This window comes from Nestor notabilis, unplaced genomic scaffold (genome assembly GCF_000696875.1).
Source record: "Nestor notabilis isolate BGI_N333 unplaced genomic scaffold, ASM69687v1 scaffold22028, whole genome shotgun sequence".
Classification (NCBI taxonomy): domain Eukaryota; kingdom Metazoa; phylum Chordata; class Aves; order Psittaciformes; family Psittacidae; genus Nestor; species Nestor notabilis.
This window is the reverse complement of record NW_009940095.1, coordinates 1-17773: the sequence shown is the minus strand read 5'-3', so window position 1 is coordinate 17773 and position 17773 is coordinate 1.

Here is a 17773-nt window from a genome sequence, read left to right as displayed (position 1 = left end):
AGGGAAATACTGAGCCAAACAGTCTGTATTCCTTCGGAAGTGGCCCCAACAGATAAGTCAATTCTGCAGTAGCACTTTGTTTTAAGAACCCTTTTCCTGGCCTTTGTACAGCTAGCATGTGGTTTTTACATAGAGATTTTTATACTTAGGATTAAAACTTTAGTAACCAATATTTATATTGTCAAATAGTTGGATGTTTGCTATTCTGGAACTGGTAAAGCTCCTCACTAACTATGTGCAACTGGTTTGAAATAAGGGGTGGCTTTTGCTATGTGTGATACGTGAAGAAAATCTGGTTTAGAATGTGCTTAAGGAACGTGGCGTCTATGTAGAAAATTAATAGTTATTGTAGTCAGGAGAGTGCTTCAGTATAACCCCCTATTTTCAGGGGTGTAAAATCCTACTTTAAACACTCCCTCTGCAGTTTAAATCCTGAACACAGAAGTATGTGCCTTTTTCTTTGAACTTCTGAGAAAAATACTGCGATCACCTTAGGTTACCTCTATGTGCTCTGCAGCTTTTCTTCCACCATTTGCCCATTAATGCTTTTTCTCAATGGTTTCTTTTAATAAATCCTGCTTCTGTTTTGAGACTTTTTACAACAGTTGGAAGAGCAGAACTGCAAAATTATGCTGAAAATCCCATTCAGGGCCTATTTTGAAGTCCATTGAAACTGAAGTCTGTCACCAAGTACAAGCTGAGTACACTTTCAGTCTTACCACCACCTTGTAACTGTGGAGAAATTCCATTTCTTGTTAACAGGAAGTCTTAAGGTGTATCATTAGGGTAGTTTGGGTGTTAGAGACAACCACAAAAAGCAGAGAAGCTCGGTTGCAGTCTGAATGTTGAATGCCTGGTTTGCTTTCTGGTTTGGAGACGTTCAAGTTGAAAATCTCTGGTTTATGGTAAATCTGTTGTGTGTGAAACAAATGAAATATGATTTTGCACTTAAGGAACTGGACTCAGAGCATGCTCATGCCTATTAAAAGACCCTGAACAGTCTATCCTTTCTGTAAATTTATTCTTGAATAGCTGCGACCACTGAGTCACAGGCCTTATAAGCTCTTAGTTTCTCAATACTGGGCTCAAGCCACACCTTGATGTTGAGGTTGGAAGTGGACTCCTACACGTTCAACCAGTTTTGTTATCTGTGCTGGTTTCTTTTGTCAGCCCTATGAAAAATATATTGCCCCCCTAGGCTTCAGTGCTTTCAGAGGGTTGTCCCAATGTTCCTGTGTTTCCTTAATGACTTTTGGCACTTGTTTCCTCTCAAAAGAGTTTAGAGTAAAATAGAAAAACCTGGAAGGTCAGGACAGGGAAAGATTTCTGCTTATTTCTCACTTCCCTTTTCCCCAGGATGTGTACAAGCAGACTGTGTGTGCAGTTGCTGGTTTTGCAGTCAGATGACATCCTTTCTTCTTCCTCCTTGAAGCAAAGACTGTGGAAAATGAAGTTTTCATTCATTCCTTCATATTCTACTGCCTTCCTGTTCTTGATAAATACAAAATAGTGAATGATGGTTCCTGTTGACCTGCTGAGAGACATGCCTCCAAAAGGGGTATAATTGAAAGCCTTGAATTCTAGTGAAAATTGTAGCACTGCTCCATCCTTAGCTGAGGCAAAAGGTGCTCCCTGAGCACTGCTTCACTCTCTGCCCACGTGGACCAGCTCTTGTGCTAGCTGGAGCTTAACATCTCCACTGTGTTTGCAGACGTTGGAAGGTAGATGGTGAACAGAGCAAAGGCTTGCCAAGGGGAGCAGCATAAACAGTCATAGTCATAGAACTACCGAAAGCTGATTCTGCTTTCAGCCTCTGACTGCTGCCAAAAGGGCTAATGAGGATTTGTTACGTGTGTTGTGAGCTGATGTTTGAAGCAGCTTCATTTCTAGATGAAAAACAAGCTGTAAAGCTCCACGTGCAAAGTCCACAGCTGCCTCACACCTCTCCCCTGGCAGCAGCCGGAGTTAGTCAGAGGGATCTTTTGGTCAGGTGAGGTCATTCCTTGTAGCTGCCAAATGATCCGAGACTCCAAGGAGACTCCAAAGCCTGGGCAACAGCTGCTTCCTGAGCCACGCTGTGCAGCATGTGGTGTGTTGATCCCTGTCTGATGGAGAAGGAGCTGCAGTCCAGGACTCCCTCCCTGCCTATGGCCTGCAGGGAAGAACAGCATGGCTGTGTTAGAGGCTCGGGGCTAACGCAGGGACACAAGCTCCAGCTGGGGAAATGCTTTGATCTGGGTATTTCCTCACGTGGGAGTGGCTGAGCTGACTATATTATTTTAAAGCTCCATTAAAGAGACACGGAAGCCTCATGGTATATTCCTCAATTTCAAGATGACAAGCTGAGCAGGTAGGGAAGTGTTAGCATATTGTGCTGTTCTGAGACATGTTTTCCTTGAAGCTGAACCATCTACTGTAGTTTGACACACCTTAAACTGGTTCCACCATTGGTGCCCTGTCACTTAGCACAGTCATGGTGCTAAAGGCAGGAGACAGCCCTGCCTTGGGGCAGGTATGCTGTTAACCTATTCCATGTTACAAAGAGAAGGTTTTCCTGTAGGTGCTGGCTCTCAAGTCTTTCCAACGTGATGCTCTGCTGCTTGTCCCAGTCTTGTTCTCCTCACTTACTGTATTACCAGTAAGTCTGGGCAGTTCTAGTCTCCCAGTGGCTTTATTTCCAGACTGAGGATGTCAGGGCCTTTTTAGCAATGTATTTTCCCTGCCCTGATTTAAGGAAGCAGCTGAATCACCCAGGCTGATCATTTAAGTAGCAGGTGCCTGCCCTCCTCTTCTGGAAAATTCTGGTTAGGGCAATAGGAATACTTCTGGGAGTGGGGGAAAGCAAAGAGGGATTTAATAACCCACAGGGAGCTGTGTTTAATGTGGCAGCTTTCAACTGGGGTGTTCAGTAAGAGTTTGCTAATGGGCAGCTGTAAAGCAGCTGAATCACCCAGGCTGATCATTTAAGTAGCAGGTGCCTGCCCTCCTCTTCTGGAAAATTCTGGTTAGGGCAATAGGAATACTTCTGGGAGTGGGGGAAAGCAAAGAGGGATTTAATAACCCACAGGGAGCTGTGTTTAATGTGGCAGCTTTCAACTGGGGTGTTCAGTAAGAGTTTGCTAATGGGCAGCTGTAACAACAGCCACTGTTACCAGCCCTGCTCCATCAGCCTCACTCACAGAGCTGTAATGACATCAATTTGCTTAAAACATCCAAGTGTGGTGCCAGAGAATTTATAGCTTGTCTGGTTACCAGGACGACTCAAAGTTCATGGATGTGTTATCTCCAATTTGGTGGCTTTGCTCTACTGTTGGGTTTGGGGATGTTTTGTTGTTTTCCTTGCTCCCACTGTGGCTCACGTAACTGGCATTTATTTCAGCTGTTCTTAAATTATGATTAACAAGGAGTGGGAGAGGTGCAGGTCTTCATTGTACTGCCATTTAATGTCTGCTGAGAGTGGAATCAGACCCCAGCTGAGGTTCCTCTGGTATGTTATTGGAATGGGCCTAAGAGAGAAAAGGGGGGTTAAGGAATTTAACTGTAGGATGCTAATGGTGCCACTGTTACTAAAGATTTGGAAGAAGACTAACACCTCATTGAGAGCAGCAGGTTAAAACTGTAAGCCTGTTCCAGCTGACCCTGAGCTACCCAAGTTAAAAGAGCAGGGCAAGCCTCCTCCTCTCCCCTCATGTCCTCCCAGCTCAGGAGAGCAGAGGCTGGTGTGATCTTCCCTCCTTGTGTCTCCATTTGCTGCTGTTGGAGATGTGTGTATCCATATAGTCTTCCTGGAACAGCTTCACTGCATGCTCCCCTCAGGTTACAGGTCCTTAGGATGTGCTGCTACTTCTTTGTCCTCTTCCCTCATCTTGGCACTATGTTGTTAGAGGAAGGCTCAGAAAAGGCAGAACTCCAACAAGAATCTAAACTCAACCCCCTACTTCCTGCTTTTGTTCAGTACCAAAAGCACAGCAGGAACTGTTTTCCTGCAAGAGACCTGCTGGTTTTCCTTACTTTGCTCTAGGCTGTTGTCTTCCTGTAGGGATGGAGTAGATTGGGAAGCATTGGTTCTCTTGCAACATGAAAAGAAATCTAATCCTCCAGCAATAGCAGAGCAGTGACCTCTGTTGTGCTAAAGGAAGTTAAATTATGGCAGACTCTGGTGGCTTTAAGTGTAAAATCATTGCTGTGAAAGTGATTATTATGTTAGTGCATATTTATCCTTGTCACACACAGCCTCAGCAGCACCTGCTTACCATAGAGCCATGTCTCCTGTAACCTCTGCCTGTAGTGACCACAGCCACAGGCTCTCCTACCACACTCGTGGAACTTCTTTCTACTTTGTTCCCCCAGGAGAAGGTTTGATCTTGAGCCTGTGGCAGGTCAGCAAGGCCCATGAAAGCAGCTGTACTGGGCTACACCAAAGACCTATTTGGCCAAATGTCATATGCTGGTGGCCATCAAAAGAAGACACAAAAAGAGAGTGAGAACAGGCACATAAGTTATTTCTCCCTTCCACTCACCAGCAGTGTGGAGCTTATAACCTGCTTTTGCTGGTGTAGTTTCCATGAATTTAGTATCCTTCAGTGGACTGCCTTGGATGAAATGCATTCCTCTTAAATTCATGTCAGCTTTTAATATCCATAATGACCTTTGGTAAGAACTTCAAAGTTAACTATGTGTTGAGCTGACTGTTGCTACCCCTAACCCATAAAATCCTAGAATGGTTTGGGTTAGAAGGGACCTTAAAGCTCATCCAGGTTCAACCCCTGCCACGGGCAGGGACACCTTCCACTAGAGCAGGTTGCTCCAAGCCCCTGTGTCCAACCTGGCCTTGAACACTGCCAGGGATGGGGCAGCCACAGCTTCTCTGGGCACCCTGTGCCAGCGCCTCAGCACCCTCACAGCTATTAGGAAGAAGTTCTTTATCTTCCACTCCTAGTGGCTCTCAGCCCAGATGTGAAGCTGGATTACCCCCTGAAGCTCTCAAAAGCTAATTACTTTTCACTTATCCATTTGATGTTTCATCTGGTTTTACATCTGGTATTACAAACTCTTTCTGCTTTCTGCAGCTCTTCAGAGACAGCCCTGGTCCCCTCAATGATTTTGTATGATCTCTGCACTGATCACCAGGATAACCCTCATGCCACATCTCAAAAGGCAGCTTTTCTCTTTGGATAAGCACCATCAACCTGCAAAGGTGGGATCCCTCATTGTCCACCACAGGGTCAGGAAGCCCCAGGTTTTCCCAGTGGCTTCAGCGTAAAAAAACCAAGTTCTAAAGCTCAAGGGGATCAGGCCTCACAAGTCCTTCAAGGATGTTGAGAAAGCCAGGAATCACTTTGTAGCCAAGTTTGACACCTCTTGAACAGTTCTTATTTAACCAATATTTTATTGCCATCAGGGTTGCTTTCTCTAGTACCACTTTACTGGCTCCCTCACTCATGCCTCATTCTTGAAATGAGCATTCCTAAATACAGTGAAGCCTACAGAGTAAGTATTCCAAGAACGAGCTCAACTTTACCCAAAGGACTTCTGCTGCAAACGTCTTTACCAGCTGTGTAAAGCAGCACGTCAAAAGCTGCAGCTATAGCAGCAGCCACGCACACTATTGTATTAAATAGTCCTTTAATTAAGAAATCAATCACAGGAGGAAGCATCCAGACACAGTTTGTGACAAATGCTGTGTTTTGCTGCTTCCTGGTACAAACATCAGTGAGAGCATTAAGTCATGTGTATGTATCTGCCTGTGGGCTGGGGCTTGCAATATCATTTTGCAGTTGCCTCTTCGTAGACCACAGCATTGCACACCAAATCTTGTGTGTGTATATGCCACCATATATTCATGATACAGTCACACAGGCCGACTGAACTTGTTGATGCATTCAGAATTCACTTCCACCAGAGCACACGTTTCTGTATTAAAGCCAATCTCTAAATTCCCCTATTGTAGAAGAACTCCGTTTCTTCTGTAGATGAGAGAATTTCTGGCTCAAGGTCTGCTCGCTTTATCTGCAAGGTACAGAGACAAGGAATCAACACCATTCCCGGGAAGTACGTGATAATTCCTCTTTACTGCCTTGAACTTTGCACAGATTGTAATACTGTGTTCAGGAGCAAGACTGGATGGGATTTGGGGTTCTTTATTTGGGGGTTCAAGGGATTTTTGGTTTCGTTTGGGGCCTTTCTTTTTCCTTCTAAGGGAAGAAAGATGCTTTATTTAAAAGCAGAGGTACTCCTGAGATCTAAACAGCATTAGTGACATTATCCCCATTCACTATAGAACCACTTAGGTTGGAAAAGATCTTCAAAATCACAAAGTCCAACCGTAAATATATTTGGTTGACTCACCCAGGAGAACTTGTGCTGTGGGCTGGGCACTTGGGAAGTTCAAAGGGAACCAACCCCCCCAAACTCTCAGTACATAGTTTCTAACAAGTCCCCTCATTTCTGTTCAGTTTACCCTGGTTGCCATAAGAGATTAAGAAATGTTAAAAAAAATAAGGATTATAATGCCAGAAATTTGGGCAAATAAAAGAAACCACTGGAAATTGCAAGAGCCCAAACTGATTCTCTGAGCATATTCACAGAGTGCTGGAAAGGGAGAGGAAATAAATGCAGGAAGGAACCCCAGGCTCCATTCCCACTTGGCCTTCTCCAAAACCCAAGGTTCAAGGGCTACCTAGAATCACAGAATGGTCTGCATTGGAAGGGACCTTAAAGCTCACCCAGTTCCAACCCCTGCCACAGGCAGGGACACCTTCCACTAGAGCAGGTTGCTCCAAGCCCCTGTGTCCAACCTGGCCTTGAACACTGCCAGGGATGGGGCAGCCACAGCTTCTCTGGGCACCCTGTGCCAGCGCCTCAGCACCCTCACAGGGAAGAGCTTCTGCCCAAGAGCTCATCTCAATCTCCCCTCTGGCAGGTTAAAGCCATTCCCCTTGTCCTGTCCCTACAGGCCCTTGTCCAAAGCCCCTCTCCAGGTTTCCTGGAGCCCCTTTAGGCACTGGAGCTGCTCTAAGGTGTCCCCTTCAGGAGCCTTCTCTTCTCCAGCTGACCCAGCCCAGCTCTCTCAGCCTGTCCATTTAATGCCTGTCAGGAAAGCTGCCTTTCCCAGGGAAGAGATTACTCTTCACAGTTCAATCAGGCAGGTGAAGAGATGCCACATGTGAGGTGGTTCACCTCTGACAAGCTCATGCTGTCAGAGGTAACCATTGCATCTACATCCTCCCTTTCTCCAGCAGGACTGAAAACAGTGCTGGAAGGGCCTTGGTTTCAGTCTTTAAGTCAGCTCTCCTGACCTTGCTTGCTTCAAACTGTTGTGAAAATCTGATTTATATTTACACCTTTCAATGCAGATTTGTAACATTCAATGCAGCTTAGACCTAGAAAGTCCTGTAAGCCTCTGCCAGTACATGGGCCTTCACAAGCAGCCTCTCTGCTGCCCCAGTTCAGATCCGCAATCACATCAATCTTATTGTTTGTTTTCTACTTGGCCTCAAGACTGCTCGGTATAGTTCTGGAATGACTGTTTAATGTAACAGTAATCCTTAAGTCAATTCCTGTGGCTGGACTTACCTCCCCACACTGCGGGAACATACTGAGTGAGATAGGCAGCATCCCTGTCAGTACTGCTGTAGTCACAAACATACTCATTAGAGCTGAAGTACGTGGAGTCTTTACCATTTTTGCTCTGTTCAAGACATTGAGAAAGGAAATATGTCAGTTTGGGCTTGAAAAGTAACCTGACAGTGAGACAAAAAGCATTAGTTCTGATTTTAGTGGTTTTCAATAGCACTGAAATTAGTAATAATAGAGGATTATGAATCCTAAAGATATTTCCCTACTTAATTCCTGTGCTCTTACTCCTAACTCCTCTTCTTTCCTTTTGTATTTAGCTGCAGCATTTTCCAAGCCTAGATCGTCAATACATGATTAAGAAAATAAGCAGCAAATCAAAGGGACAAAAGAAGAGAAAGTGCATTAGCACTTTAAAGCATCTCAGTTCCGTGCCTAGGATTTTTCTTGCATTATTCTCTTTCCCCTCAGATTTAGCTCTTTTTGGCAAGTCCTACTTTGCCTCCTGCAAAGATGTATCACTCCACATGTATTTACATGATACAGGGTTTCTAAATGTTGCAAGAACACATTTTACAATATCTGAAAAACTGTTTCCAAGTGGGATCCAGTTTTTGTTGCAAATTCAAGTGCTGCGTTACCTCTTCAGCAGTAAGAGATCTAAGCTAAATGCTGTGAACGACCTGTACACCGGACACCGGGGCTCAAATCAAGCCAGGGAAGCTACGTGCTGAAAAACAGCCTGCCAAGAGAGCACAGACATGTTTCCTGTATGGGAGCAGAGAGGAAACCCTCATAGCTTTACACAACCTCCTGCAAACCCTCACAGCGTGGATGTGGGCATAGCCAGATTCCCTTATCTAAACAAATCACAGCAGCTGGACAGAAACTTCCCAGGTCATCACTTGTGCCAAGGCAATACTGCAAACCCAAGAAAGAGTTGGCAAGTGGTAGCAGCCAGATCAAACACCAGTAAACACCCTGACCAGGCATTCCCAGCCCTTTGGCAGCATCTCCTACCTTTCCACAAGGTGCATAACCACAGGTGGCAGGAAGAACGTTGTCCCAAACAAGGTTGCTCGTGACAATGCTGTTTCTTTAACGGCCTCCAGGGAGAGAGGAAAAGACACGTCAAAGCAGTGCTCTGTGCAGCTTCTAATACCTCATGCTTACCTGACTACTCTGTGTAATGCTCTGGAGTTTCAAGCACAGGATAATGAGGAATAAGAACACTTCTTAGAGGAAATCTTTCTTAAATGGAAACTAAACTCCTGCAAGTGGCAAATATTCTACTCGTGACTAAGAAATACCTTAAAGGGGAAGTGAATCTACTGATGCTGTATCGAGTTTTCCTATCATGATAGTAATTTTGCTAAGGGTTGCTTTCCTTAACTTGTGCTGAACTTCTTCCAGATGGTTGTACCTTCTGGGCATCCTAACTATCCTGTGCCAGCTCGGAAGTTCTCCCTCCAGCTGTCCATAAATCTCATCTAGCTGCTTCCTCCCCTCTGGACAGCAGCACAGAAAAGAAGGGTCACTGACAGCACATAAAATAGGACTCCTTGCCCTAGTTCCTGTGCCAGGCTCTGTAGTGGATGCTGATGAGCAAAGCAAGGAGCAAATACAGAGTAAGCAGCTGAAGCCCAAGGCTAAAATGCACCAGCATGCTGCAGATCAGGGCCTTGCCCTGTGGGAGGCACAGCCTTTAAATAATATTCCCAATGGAGAAGGTGCATGTGATAGGTACAATACAGGGCTTCTCTCTGAGGTGTCCTATTAGAAGAAGGTCCAAAAGCCTTGTCTCCTGAGGTGACCATGGAAAGCAGAAATGCCTGTGCTAGGGTCTCTGTAGCTCAACTCTGGCACTTGGAATATTGCTCTGGGGAGGCTGCCAACCCTTGAAGACACAATGGTTGTGGAACCTGGTTCCAGGGACCCAGTCCAAAGCTTATCCAAAGGTTCAGCACCTGACCTAGAATTCCTCAGGTCAATGTACCCAACTGTATCTACTCAGCATCACATTGAGCTCTTAGCAGGAACCAAAAGGCAAGTCAAGAGGGGCCTCCACCCTGTCACCTACCTTCTCACCAGCCTTCAGTGACACTCCTACAACCTTGCCATTCCTGTCCATCACTTCAATTCCATTGTCAAATTCCGGGCTTCTCGCCACCACCACGGTAAATGCACTCATCAAGCCTGCAGAGTTAGAGAGGATTTTGCTTTAAAAGATCCAGAAGAACTATCTCGATAGCAACATTCATAATTACATGCATTTCACACTCCAGATCAGCAGTTCACAACTGAATAACCAGGCAGCTTAAGAGGCTGCCCCATAAAAACCTGTTTGGGATCTTAATCTTTGTTTCAGAAGCTTCCTAAAAGGTGCTTTATCATTATGGACTCAGAGCTTTCAATCGCTGCCATCCAGCTCAAACCATAAGTACTTTGTGGATGGATTTGTGTTGTGGATATGTTTTGTGCTGATCAGCACAGAAGAAAAGACCCAGAAGGGAACAGACTTTACTTAAAGGCTGCATCCCTGATTTGAAAGGGAGGGTGTCAGGGGAACGTTGGCTCTAACATGTTCCATTATGGGACTTGTGATGGACACAGCTGGGCAGAGAAGTGGCAGTGCTTCAGCTGGATCCTAGGTGAGAACATTTCAGTCTCTTCCAGACCCAGCTTGACAAGGTGCCAGAAAACATCCAGCCCACCATCAGTCACTGAAAGCACAAACCTTGGCACTTACAAAGGTCACATCAAACGGGAGTTAGTAATAAGGTTTGCTCCTGTCTCTTTGCTGGACCTTGGTCATGTCAGAAAGCTCTAATGCAGATCCTCAGAAAGATCTGGGGAGCCACCCCACATAACTTGGAACAGAGGAGATGACGTGGTTTAATTTTACCAGTTTCCCCCAGGAAAGGCCAAAAATGTCTTTAATGGCATTAGAAAAACAGTTCATGACATCAAATAGTGAAACTTGTCCTGGTGCAACTTCACCATGTCAGCAGAGCACTTCCAGTGCCGCTGCCTTGCAAGGTTAGTGATACTCTGTGTAATAGCTCTTCCCTTTCTATGCTGCCAGCAGTTTCATAGCCAGCAGCAGCCTGAGTAAGGAACCATGGAGCACACACCTAGAGTTGTGTTGCACTCTGGTGTCATACACTCCTTGCACTCTGGTATGGCACATACACTCTAGGTAAGTAATACACCAGGTCATATCAGTTACAGTCCTGGCAGTCTTGATGGTTCCAAGTATGATGTGCAAGCCAAAGAAAAATGCATCCCTGGATATCTGTGGAAAAACAGTTGCATGTCATGCATACACAAAGGCCAGAAGAGTGCTCTGCAGCCCTACAGCTGAAAACCAGCAAGAATCAAGAAGTCAGTTCCACTGATCAGCGAGCATTAACTCTCACACAGAAAGGATGGTATCCAGCAAAGGTGATGACAGAAGGAGACTAGGAAACAGCAAGACCAATAAAGTTCTACAGTGAGATGGGACAGCAAATGGCTCTCAGACCAGCTGCACGATGCACAGTTCCTCTTTACTCACCAAACAGAGGAGCAGGTAGGAGTTTTTTGACGACTAGATGCATAAACGGGCTCTGCAGTGTGTAACGGTTCATGAAGACAAGAGGAAGAGCCTAAAGCATGGGGAGGAGACAAGCACCTTCTATTAAAGGAAATATGCAGCATTTCAGTGTGTGCAACAGGTTAGGAAAATAAATCTGTGACTTAGCACATAGTTACCATCTATAAAAATAAATGCCTTGGTTTAACGTTCCAGCCAAATGCAGATGTGATCTGATGGTGTTTGTAATCACTCTTTTAGATAAGAGTACAAAATACCATGATTAAAAAGGCATTAAACATTATTATGTAGAGGACAGCAGCAGTGTGACTATAAAGATAGAAAACAATTACCTCTGACTAATATTCCTCAGGTATCCATCCAGCTGCCTTGCATCCCATACCACTCTCTCCCCCAAGCAGGAAACCTGGTTTACTTGTGTATTTGTTACTGATTCTCTGTGGTTTCAGCCCAATTCTATATTCCCATAATACAGGGAAGTCTTTAGGAATAAATGGCCAGGACACCAGCTAGTGCTCAGCCTCCCTTGGAGGACAAAGGAGAAGAACTCCCACATTCACCCATGGGCACAGCTGCCTCCCCAGACCTCTATAAGTCCTGAGCTCTGCTGGTCAGACCGTTTTGCCTAGGGGACAGAGGTTAAATTCCCTCTAAGAAGTGCAGGAACAGCCATATTTTTCTGCCAGAAGGCACTGCATAAAAAAATCAACTCCAACCCAGTGGGTTACTCTGCATTTGTAAACCTTGGCCATTTCCTCTCACTACCCATTTTCTAAGCTTGCAAACAAAAAGGACAGAAGAGGAAACATCAGAGGAAGACAAGCAAATACATACACCAATACACGCTGCATAGGAAACAGCTCCCAGGCCGAGGAACATCTGCTTTTCTTCAATCGAGTACTCCTAAGGAGGACAGAAGAAACACGCTATGTAAGACATTTGTAACCCCTTGTAAATCATGTTCAAAATGGCCTTGCACAACTAAGATGATAGAAGAAATAATGATCAACACATACTTCAGCCTTTGGGGTCCCATTTCCATTACAGAGGGCAAATCCCGTGGTGTACATGTGAAACATGAACTGCAGAAACAAGAGATTATAAGAAAAAATGAATTTGGGATTGAGACTGGAAGACTTGCAAATGTAGAAAGAAGGAGGCAATTACCTGATAAAGAAAACTTTGCTTTGCTTGGTGTTGAAGAGATGTAGCAATAACCTATGAGGAGAACCCCACAAGAAAACTAGGTTTGGTGAGTCTAGAAGTTTTTGGTGAGCAGTAGTTGGCTAGGGCATGAAGACAATGGCTATGTTACTATCTGCAGCGGTGCCAAAGGCTTCAGGCAGTGCAAAACACCGTTTGCCTTGACTCCAGGGTAACACTTCCTTGCTACAGATGTGAAATACTCACTTTTTCTACCCAATATAAACCACAGGGGGACAGTGATTAAAACATAAAGTACCAAAATATTTGAGCAAGATGCTTTCTTACCCAAAATAAAATTGCATTTGTACCTGTGAAGCTTAAATAGATGCAAATATAATAATTAAGGCAATAAAAATGAAATTAAAGAGTCAGTGAGAAAGGGTCACATTGTTTTGTCTAGTGGGGATATAAATACTAGGTCTTATTGATCTAAGATCAAAGATTTTAGGAATTACTTCCCAATTCCTTCTCAAATTCAGACAGTGAATAAGAACTTCACTTTTAATAAAGCCTTTCTTAGGGCCTGACCTACTATTCTCAAGGTGTGGAGCACTCTCAAAGGACAGAGTCAATCAAGATAAGGCAAATATTGAACAAGAGGAGGGCAGGGAATGTCCGAAGCCTTGAGGGGGACAGTAATTCATTTAATATTAGTGGATCAACTACGTTTATTATTAATGCCAATACTGAATCTAACCACATCTATGAAAGAACATTAAGCTGTAAATATCAAAAAGAAGTATTTCTGTTAATTTTACAACTGTTCTTAACGAATTTAACAGCCATTGAGACTTTCATTATCCTTGCTAGCAGTGCCATGTAAATCCATGCTGTACTCCCTATACGGAATGACATCTCAGGATGTATACTCAAACCCAACACATCTAAATGAATAAACATACATAAAATTACAGCTACAGATACTATGAAACAAAACGGTGCAAGTTTTGAGCACTGTGATAAGAGTTTCTTGCTACATCTCCTGTAATTTCTTGACATCACCATTTCTTCCTTGCAAATGCACAATTTACATAAGAACAAAATCCATATATTGGGTCTGAAACACAGAACACAAGGCTCTGACTCCTTCCTGCTGCCGTTCAGCTTTCTGAGGTTAAACAGACCAAACCCAGGTCTTGCTCTCAATGCTGAGTGAATTCCACCTTGCGTCAGAAAGCTGACCTTCACACAGGAACAACCTCTTTGAATACTGCTGCAGGAAGGTAGCTAACAGGTTTGGACTTCCAATGACATTCCTTAAGGGCTTGATTTCTAGGTTACTCCGCATTACCATAAAACAGATGGGGAAAAAAAGCTTAAAAACTCTTAAAAAAATTGTGCTGAACATACAAGAAGCCTAAAATCTTCTATTCCCTCCCTCTAAACCTTGGCTTTGGAAAAATACAAGCCATGTGGTACACTAGCATCTTTCATGATTACTCACCAATGGAAGAGATACAGGCAGGAAGGCTAAAAAGAAAGAAAACTTGATTTCAGTAGAAGTAACCAGTGTGAGTCTAGATGGATAGGTTTGAGTTGAAAATTCCCCTAACTTCCCCCATCTAGTTTCAGCTCTAAGTAAAACACTGCCCACAGAAAACATACCATCACCACAAACTTCAATTCTAACCTTTGTCTCGCATTCCACATTTAGGAAACCAGAATACCTGGTCCCAGCTGGTAGCCAAAAGGAGCCCTTGTGAGCTCCACTCAACTGTATAACTGAGTTTTGAACAGAAATCAACCATCTGTTCAATAAGAGGGGGCAACAAAGACTACCACAGCTATGAGTGGTTATAACAGATCATGACTCAATAGCCTCAGTATGGTTACACCTGATTAACAACCTGTGCTGTCCTGGCATCACCCCAGGCAGACTTTGTCTGCTACCACAGCAAGTAAATTCATCCAACAGCTGCATCCACTAAGGGAAAACTTATAGTAGACTGTTTTACATGTGGAGGGATTTGGGAACTCATTCTGCAGTGAGATCAGAGACTGGTCAGACTAACTCAACCTAGATGAGCAGATAAACTGTGGGAATAAATAAATCTTCAACAGACATGACAATGCAACTAACAGAAGTAAGAGTCTTCTTGCTTTTTGTATGTGGAGAAGAATATCACTGCAGTGTCACTGCAGCTATTTACTATGAGCTAGTCCCCTGTGATGCTTCAGTCACATACCCAAAACTTCTCTTAAGGGAACTTACCTGGTGGTCTAAACACAACAGGAGTTATCTTGTCTGTATCAGGATGTACACTGGACTTAAATAAAAAAAGGGGAAAAGGAAAATTAGACACCATTGCCATAAGTGAATAAGAAAGAAAAAGCCAACCTAAATATTTTGTGAACTTACCAGGCTTAGCAGGAAGGCTTGTTTTGTCTAAACAATTTAAAAATGAGGTTAGTAACCAAGTTTCGGAAGAGACTGGGTAAAATCTTCTCTCTAAATTTATTACACCTTCTGTTTCCCCCCTCCCCCAATAACTTACATGCAGTGCTATATATGCAGACATCCCTTGAATTATTTTTTCCCTAACATTTCTCTCCACGTCCTCCTTGTTGAATATAACTTACATCCTATGTGCTGTGTAACAGCACCAAAGCACACACCACAGCAGAAAAGAAAGTTAATTTTGAAACAGAAAACAACAATTTATATATGGCTGAAAGCCTGAACACTTATGTTAAAACTTTAGCTTTCCTGGAATCACAGAAGTTTTTATTTCTCCTTGCAGGCTTTGACACACAAGCTGCACCCCCAAATACCTTATCATTCTGTAGGGGTTCATTTAGGGTCTTCCCAGAGCTTTGTATGGATAACCTGGCGGTTCTTATTTCGTCCTATATTTGAGAAAAAACAAAACAAACAGATAAAACAACCCAGATTTCAGTATTCCAAAGTGCAATAGATCTGTTACAAGACACTCTAAATACAAACCTAGAATGTCAAGCTAATAATGCACTTGTCCCTGACCAGAGTAATAAAAGCACGAACACAGCTAGACACTCAACCAGCTCACAATCACAGAAACCTTCAAGTTATTCAGACTCCCTTGGTCCCTTTCTGTATCAGTCCCTCAACCTGCTACACAATGCTCTGGAAACTGAAGCATATGAGAAACCTCACTGAAATCAAGAGTTAATCTTGTACTTTAAGTTACCCACGTGTGCTGGCAAACTCAAAGATTTGCTGCCAAAGCACCATCCAGTATCCCCACAGGCACCTCAATGACTAGTTTAAAACTGAATTCCAAGCCAGACTTTTAAAAGTGACCAGAAAGAAGCCACAACATCACGAGATGCTCCAGCATGTTCAAATTTTGGACCATACACTCTTCCTTTAAACTTGGCTTAAGCTTTTAGCTATGGAAAACAGGTACACTTAAACACAGGGAGTAAAACTGCAACCTCATGTAGTTATCCACAGTCTACATAAAACCCTGCCCCTCTTGGGAGAATTGAGGAGATGATTTGACTTTTTCTCAACAGGAACATCTCTATTTGCAACAGTCTATTTTAATTCCAGGAGAAGTGAACTAATCCCAGGTCTCCAAATCCCTGAATGCACTATGAAATTTTATTGTTGACATTTACATTTATATATAATGTACATTTACTAAATTATATTAGTTTTACATGTAAATATAGCGAGATATGCATTCATACCACATATATAAGGAAGAAGCTCTTCCCTGTGAGGGTGCTGAGGCGCTGGCACAGGGTGCCCAGAGAAGCTGTGGCTGCTTCACTGTTAAAGGCCAGGTTGGACACACGGGCTTGGAGCAACCTGCTCTAGTGGAAGGTGTCCCTGCCCGTGTCAGGGGTTGGAGCTGGATGAGCTTAAATTCCTTTCCAACCCAAACCATTCTATGATTCTATGATATAGATGAATAGATAAGACAACACTAATTCTGCAAGTGACAAGGAAATACCTCATGTACACACATTTTGACAGCGTTTGACTGCTTTAATGGGGGTTTCCCTTGAAAACTAATAATAATAAAATCAATCCACAAAAATTCCTTTGCCATACTGACCAGCCAGCCGACCCTCATATAATGTGCTTTTTCCTCTGTCACCCCTAACAAAACTACACAGAAATGGATTGACAGAAAAGCGCATCTTTTCTTGTCAGAACAGTTCCTGAAGTTTAGAAGCCACACTGTATGACCAACAACATGTTTAGTGTCATACTTTCAATAATTGTTAAAACTATAATAATCATTCTCTGGTATGAAAAGAACACATGCATCGGTTGTGCTCCCTCTTAGGGGAGGATTCATGTCACTACAGCCACTTGGAGGAAACTCAAAGAGCTTCACGAGTTTCAGATTAAGTCTCACCATGAGGATAGGTGTGTGGATTAGGCAGCAGAGACTTGGGGTGCCTGTGGTGCAGCTCAGCAAACCTGTCCTCTCCAAAGCTGTGGCAGCTCCATATCACACTCCTCCTACAGATGACTGTATTTAAGAAGAGCATGCCCAGCTGCTTGTTCCACATCTCTTGTCTTCGGGGGTTTCCTGGTTCTTAATTGGACTAATTAAACCGCTGGCACAGCAGCCACAGTCTAAGCAGGATTGCTGAAGTGGTGGTGACTAGAAATGCCCTTTGTTTTATTTAATGACACAGAGAAATGCACACAGGTGTAATTCTATTTCTTATCATAGAATCCCAGACTGGTTTGTGTTGGAAGAGACCTTAAAGCTCATCCAGCTCCAACCCCTGCCATGGGCAGGGGCACCTTCCACTAGAGCAGGTTGCTCCAAGCCCCTGTGTCCAACCTGGCCTTGAACACTGCCAGGGATGGGGCAGCCACAGCTTCTCTGGGCACCCTGTGCCAGCACCTCAGCACCCTCACAGGGAAGAGCTTCTGCCTCAGAGCTCATCTCAGTCTCCCCTCTGGCAGGTTCAAGCCATTCCCCTTGTCCTGTCCCTACATCTCTTGTCCAAAGCCCCTCGTCAGGTTTCCTGGAGCCCCTTTAGGCACTGGAGCTGCTCCAAGGTGTCTCCTTGAGGAGCCTTCTCTTCTCCAGGCACATGTGCAAGTACCACTAATACAGTTCTTATGTTTGACTTCACAGGAGGAAACACACACACACGTGTTTGGCTACACATTCACCCAGCTAAAGGTACTGATGGCGTCCGAAGGACCTGGAACAAACTTATTTCTAGGTATCATAAGTTAAAATACAGATAGATAGATATAGATACATAGATGTATAGATACGCATTTTATGTCTCCTCAGAGGCCTTGTAACGATACTCACGGAGGACTTGAGCAGCAGCAGCGGATCCAACACGTCCGCCCATAGCAGAAACCTCTGGAAAAAAGACTGTCGGAGACACGTTGCGGTCAGACGGGGGTTTATCCCCGGGGCATCCCGCCCGGGC